Consider the following 7,738-nt stretch of genomic DNA (forward strand, 5'->3'; position numbering starts at 1 on the left):
AACAAAATCAAAAGACAACTGACAGAATGGGAGAAGATATTTGCAAACGACATATCAGATAAAGGACTAGTGTCCAGAATCTATAAAGAACTTAGCAAACTCAACACCCAAAGAACAAATAATCCAATCAAGAAATGGGCAGAGGACATGAACAGACATTTCTGCAAAGCCTTTCTTTCTTTTCCCAGAAGTCCTATAACTCCTTGTCCCTTCATTCTTTTGGCACAGGATCCTGGCTAGAATTGTGCCAGTTTTAGGATTTAGGCAAGTTCAAGACAGATGAGGTGGGCACAGATCATCTATCTGCATGAAGACAATTAACGTAGGAAAGACTTAAAGGGAATTAAGGGTAGACACATGAGACTGAGCTGGTAACACCCTTCTTCTTAGTAGAGGACTTCCTTCTCAATCCCAGGGACAGTGGGGGCTATCAGCAAGCAAAAAAAAAAAAAAAAAAACTAAGAAACAAACAACTAAAACTCTGAATATTATTGGTATACACACCATAAAGGTAGAAAGAAAGACTATTCCATAGTTTAGGTCACACACCATAGTTACAGAGCCCAAAGACTATTAGCTCTCCTAGGACATGAAAGGTGCCCACACAGTTCACAGAGCAGCTTTAGCTATGACATTCTGAGAGCACTAAATTTTCAATAGTATTTAAACAGTATATTTGGCAAACCCAGGAATACTGTGGTAACAATGGCATTGCCACTTTGGGAGTCAGAGGACAAAGTCAAGTCACGTCAGGGTAGAAAATGAGGCTGGTATCTTTGATTATGAGGAAAGGTAATGAGGTACACACACGCGCGCGCACACACACGTTTTGTTTTTTTTTTTTTTAAAGATTTTATATATTTATTTGACAGACAGAGATGACAAGTAGGCAGAGAGGCAGGCAGAGAGAGAGGAGGAAGCAGATTCCCTGCTGAGCAGAGAGCGTGATGTGGGGCTCGATCCCAGGACCCTGAGATCATGACCTGAGCTAAAGGCAGAGGCTTTAACCCACTGAGCCACCCAGGCGCCCCACACACAAAGTTTTTGATGGCATTCAGTAACTGAGGTAAGTTTTCTACCAGCTATTCTTTGAGCACGTATAACCAAATCAGAAGAAAAAGAATAAATGGAAAAAGAAAAAATGGCAGTTAGCTGTGAAAGCTAGAATACCCCAGTCTAAAAACGTCTAAGCACCATCTGAGGAACCTTAGAAACATCCAGGGACAATAGTTTTAATGATGGAGAATATAGTTAAAAGAATAATGTTGGTTATTAAAGATATGATCTTATTTATTTCCAGGCTTATATGGCCTGGCATTAAGATTGGATGACTCCGAGCTCCTGGGTGGCTCAGTCGGTTGAGCGCCTGACTCTTGATTTCAACTCAGGGTTGTCAGATCGAGCCCTACCTTGGGCCCTGTGCTGGGCATGAAGCCCGCTTGAGATCCACCACCCCACCACACACACACACACACACTCTCTCTCTCTCTCTCTCTTAAAAGAAAAAAAAAAAAAGATTGTACAAGTAATGGGTGGCATGCAGTGATACGTATTTATGTTATCTTTGCATCTGATCCAGCCTATAAATTTCCTAAGCACCAGTTATGAATTCCTCACAATCCATAGCACAGTGCCTGATACACAACAGGTGAGCAAGGTAGGTGTTAAATGAACATACATCTTTTCTTACACATGTTTTCTTTACCAAACACTCCACACATGTGCAAACTCTGCCAATACTATAAACCCTGTTAATTCACATTCTGCTAATGTAGAAATTGCAATAATAGGCTTTCATAAAACTTTGTCCTGAAAAAAATAAAGCACTTTCAAATTTATATTCTTAATTCTAATTACAATACTTTTCTCAGGCAACAAAAGTAGCAATAGTTAACTTTATACTACAAATGACAATATGATATCAATAATTTAAATTACTTCTGTCAATGTATAGTTATTTCATTATTTCCCTACTGAAATAGAAGTAGAGAAAAAAATTAAACAACTTGACAGTAAGTTTATGCCAATTTCTCTAAAATATGCTGTATTTTTGAATGTCCACAATAGCTCTGATGGTATTTTTTTAAGACTTTTTTTATTTTGGGGCACCTGAGTGGCTCAGTTGGTTGAACATCTGACTCTTGGTTTTAGGTCATGATCTGTTTGTAAGTTCAAGCCCCGAATTGGGCTCCATGCTCAGCAGGGAGCCTGCTTGGGATTCTCTCTCTCCTTTTCTCTCTACCCCTCCCCCCATTCGCTCTTTTTTCTCAAATAAATACATCTTTTAGTGTTTGTTTGTTTTAATTTTTAAGTAATCTCTACACCCAACGTGGGGCTCAAACTCAAAACCCTGAGATCAAGATTCACTTGCTCAGACTGAGCCAGCCAAGCACCCTGATTATACTTTCTTTTGAAAACTATTTAGATGGGTCAAAATGATTTTAAAATACACATGTATGGATGTAGTAGAAGGCCTTTTCTTCCTTTGTAGGGTAATTAGAGTTCCCTTTTGGAAAATAAAAATCAAGTAAATACACTGGCAATTCCAATGAGTATCTTTAAATATTAGCTCTGCTGATTTCAAAAGAAGCCAATTGCTGCCATATTATGCCTTTATTCTCTCTCAAGAGAAATCCTGTATAAGACATGTCTACCTTGAAGACCACCTAATGTTTTACAAGTACAATTTCTAAAGAAAAACATGACAAAAATATGGGCTAAGGCAGTACCACCAAATGAACAAATGTTTTAAGCCACAAAGAAAATCCTATACATTACCAAATTTGCTTTTTATTTTTGCCCTGAACAGTAACTACTTAATACTCTGGGAAAATGTATATGCATATATCAACAAATTTCCCCATAAAATCGTATCCCGAGAAGTTCTAAAAAATAATATTCTCCATAGAGGGAGTTCTGATGTGGGTTGAGTCAGAGTGACAGAAAAATCTGCTAATCTCCTATCAGGCAGAGAGCTAAATAACAGTGCTATTAGAGACTTTGATGATTTTGGAGGCAAATTTAATAATGATATAAATCAAATGTTAAAATAATCCTCTAAGGAAACTTACTTCATTTGGGAGAAAAATAAAGTTTCACCAGTAACCATAGTGAGTTGATATTATTGTAGTTGTTTTCATAAGTTGTTGCCATGACTTTTTTGACTTTGGGGCTAGATTTTACTTCAAATACAACAGATGGCAACGATTACACTTCTGTAACTTTTTTTTTTTCTTGAATAACTAAACAGAGCACAATAAAATAAACAGGCTTATACACTAGAGAGTTTTGTCTTCTTTCATTTTTTATTAAAACTAAAAGTGAACAAAGTAACTCAAACCAAATATAAAATGAGACCTCTATGTGTCCTGAACTTTACCCACAAATTCTAAAATTAAATATTCAATTTTTTACCTTATTCATGGTTTCAAGGGGACTGAAATAAAATGGAACAAAAATAATGTAAGGAAGAAAGTTGCCATGCTGACAGCTCAAATACCAAGCAAATGTTAAAAGCCTAGGAGAAAGTTCCTCTGTATCTGTCTCACTTGTTACAAAATTTGAGAAACCAGACTTAAATGGAATTAACATTATCTGGGGGAAAAAAATATAATGGGATTTTTAGTCAAACATTTTCAAATTTATTTCTTAGTATTATATGGTATATCCCCTTAATCTGACTTTCTTTTCTCCTGACCTCTCCAAAAAAGGATTTGGGTAATTTTCAAAATTCAAAGTAAAATATACAAATAAAGCCAAATTGTGATTACTGTTCAAAGAACACATTTTAAGAAGTTAAGTTAACCTCATAAGGATTATTTAAATGAAAATGGCACAGTTGGTGAGAGATAGGCTCTAATGAATAGAAGACTTAATTAGATGTCAGGGACCAGAGTTCCATTTCCAGATATTTAAAACGATGATGTATGTCCTTGGGTATGTCACTTAACTTTATTTTTCCCATTCTGGTAAATGAAGACGATAAATTCTCTGACAAGGTAGATTTGGTAAATCATGCTCAAATGTTGACATATTATTTAGTTAGGAACTTTAAAGCATCATAATGATATCAATTTTAGAACGATTACTCATCATGATTTCATTGGCATAGATAAGAGCCTTTCCTAAATAGTGTGTGGAATGACTTCTAAAGTGCCAAATTGCCTTTTTAATGATCTCATCATGATTTCATTCTTTGGTTAACAGCTTGAGAATTTGGTGGAATAAAGTGTTCTGATTGAGCAATACCCAAAGTATCTGCCTATAAAAATTTTATTTTAAAAACAAACTGCAAAACTTCAGCAAAATGACTAGTTAAAGAAGACCAGCCAAACAAATCTTAGTAGCAGTTGAAGATGCAATCCTTCTAATCATTACCAATACTACAAAATCAATTAATTCCTAAGCATTGCTCAGACTGGAGGCCACCAATCTTAGTACAAATAAATATTATTCACAATATGTTTCCTGACTGTAAGAATAGTAGTTATTCTTTAAATTCAGATAAACAGAAAGAGTAAAACAAAGAAAACAGTAAGTATATAGAATGCTCAGAAACAAAGTTACATTTTTACTATACAACCTTTCAGGCTTGTTTTGTCTTAAACGTTTATTTCTTTCCCCCTATGCATATTCAGAAAGTCGTCCATTTACTTATGCTTGCTTCCCTGGAAATGCATCTAAAAGTTAGCAGCCTAAAATAATCAGACTTCATATTCCACATGCAAATGAACCAGGTTATATTCACAAAGAATTTAATTCACAGATGCACACGTGCACACCACACAATTATGATGTCTAGTTATTACGGTTCACATGGGCCAAGGCTTATCCACAAGGGAGGTGAGAACAACACAGGCACGCAGAAACCTCTGACAAGAAGACCCTGCTGGCCATGCCTTCTTGCCCAGAGCTGGTTTCATCTTCCTCTCAATTCTTGTGCACAGAAGCAGCTTTGCCTCAGCCCCTCCCAGCCTGGATAAGCTGCATGTCTGCATGATGCTGAGGAAAAGGGGCTGTTCTTCCCTTGCACACCCTCTGACCTAATGGTCTCAGCCATCTCTGCTCAGTATAACCCATCTGAGGGGCCCAAGGTGACTGGTAATATACACATCCACAAAAACACCACCACCGGCCATTCAGCTTACCCCCACCTTGCCCTGTATCTGCCACACTGGAGGCAAGTACAATAGAAGCAAAGCTTGAGTTACATTTTCTATGGATAGTCGTGGGGCCTAGGAGTCATGGGCTTCATGGAGTTCCCTCCGCAAACTGGACAGGAGTGTCAGAAGAGCAGGGCAATCTGGTAGTCTGCGTAGGGGCTTTGCCTAAAAGGCATGGGGCCAGCAAAACTACAGACCAGCTGAAACACTGTCAAGATGTGGCCACCTGCCCTTTTCTGCAGCTCTACCTTGTGAGGCCACAAGAACATTCTGCCAAAGACTGACTTTATACAAAATGTTCATTAATCATAGAAACATGTAAGCTGCAGAAAATTCCCCACAAGGGGTTTATATGTTGATATAGTTTATACACACACATCTGTATACATATGTGTATATATCTATGTATATGTTTGTTTGTAACTTTGGGCGATGTGAGCTTATCTATTGATACTTGTTACCCATGCTGCCATTTTTTAAAAAGTTACTCTCACTTATACTGAGAATTTTATCCTTGAAACATCATAGTATCCAGAGTAAATTTTATTTCTTCAGGTGATAATAAATAGCACATTAAAAGAGAGAGTGAGTTATTGAGGAAGATGAAAGTACCCACTTAAATATCCCTCATATTACATCCTCGTACATTGTGGGGTAGGATGGTTCCAAAAACATTTTCAAAAGGCTTGCAGAGGAATACTTGGGTGAGATTTGGAGTGAGGACCTCTAGGGTGAGTTCAGGATCTTTCTAGGTCTTACTCAACAGGAGATCCTGGAAATGACACTTAGCTTCTCCTTTCTAGGATTTGTTTATGCATTAAATCAATCTCTAACTCATTCCTTCCACAATACATTTAACACACATGTAGGCGTAGAAGTCACAGATGAAGACAAAGTAGGCCAGAGAAAAAACGAGAGAAACAGGGTAGAGAACAATAGAGGAGGAGAAGCCCACAAATGACCTCTGAGGTGGGGAAGCATCTCTAACATGGAGGAAGAAAAGGGTTTCAGGAAGAAAGAGGTGGTCAATTGTCAGATGTCCCAGAGAAGTCAAGAGAGTGAAGTACACAGAAAGTTGTTGTCATTTTAGTTCAGTGAAGAGAGTAGAAGCCTGACCTCAGGGAATGGGATCCTGCAGTAAGTATTCTCCTCAGAGTCAACAGTGAAGGAAAGGGGTGTGACATCGACCAGCCAACCGACATCCATACTTCTCTTATGAAGACTGGAAGAAGATCTTGGATCTTTACTTAATTCATTAGTAATTTCCTTCTCATTTAGTCCCAGCAGAATTCATAAGAACCTGCCCTACCTCTGTGAAGCTCCACTATAAGCAACAGTGTCAATCCCACACAGAGCTCTAAGTACATAAAAGGATGATAGCAAACTTCTCAAAGGTATGTGACTTATGTGTCTCTGTAACTCCATAAACTGTTGTAGCGCCAGACTCTGGGTGTTTAATAAATATTTAGAACTCAACATGATCATAGATGCTCTATGTCAGTAACTGTGCTAAGAAAAGCTCAAGGACAGACTTGGGTTTTTCCATGGCGGGTGGGACTGGGGCCAGGGGGGATGTTTGCTTGGTTTTTATTTTAGGCAGATAGAAATGACAGAAATTTAGCTTGCTTACATACAGAGCCAAATAAAGCAACAGAAATAAACATACAGAAGAAAATGAGGGATTAGTGATGTCCTAAAGACCAGCAAGGAGGTGACAGGGGCAGGGAGCTGAGATACAGATGGAAGGACAGTACTTTCCATGGACTTGAAGGGGGTGTGATGGAGATAAAGATATGTGCAGATGCAGATAAATGCCTATGTGCCTGGGAATAGAAAGAGTGGAGGACTGCCATAGGATGGGGCTGGAAAATGTTCAGGTCTACAGAGCAAGCTAGGTTATCTGCTGAGTGTGAGGAGAGGAAATGGTGGAGTCTGGCTTGAGTTGAGCTGTGATGGTTTGGAGTAGCTGTTGGGGGTGACAGGCTGTCAGAGATAAGGATATGAGAGTATTTGCTCCCTTATGAAGACCGGCACAAAACTGAGGTTCCTAATGCGACACACATTACTGTGCTTATACAATGGCTTGTAAATACAAGTGCAGTGACAAAGCAAGCTTACTAACTTAAATATATGAAGACTTCTAAATTCCCTAAGTAAGATAAAAGCTAAAATAATAAGTTGGTAAAAATCCGTGAGCAGACAAAGCACAAAAGGGAAAATATAAATGAAACATACTGGAGCAAATTCTTCAACTACATCAGCAATCAAGTCAGTTAACAATGTCACCAGCTCTGGCTTTCAAAACAGCAAGTTGTGTTCTTCTATAAAAATTACTGCATGATCGGGCTCCTTGCTCAGTGGGGAGCCTGCTTCTCTTTCTGCCTCTGTCTGCCACTCTGCCTGTTTGTGCACGCTCTTGCTCTCTGACAAATAAATATTTTTTAAAAAATTACTGCATGCATAATACATGTTCATCAAATAAAATAAAGATTAAAAATAATAATGCCCCACAGAAAAAAAGTGATGTAAACTCCCTTGAATTCAAACATGCAGAGATATTCACTATTTACATGTTG

This window comes from Mustela putorius, unplaced genomic scaffold (assembly GCF_011764305.1).
Source record: "Mustela putorius furo isolate JIRA1106 unplaced genomic scaffold, ASM1176430v1.1 tig00003983_pilon_pilon_pilon, whole genome shotgun sequence".
NCBI lineage: Eukaryota > Metazoa > Chordata > Mammalia > Carnivora > Mustelidae > Mustela > Mustela putorius.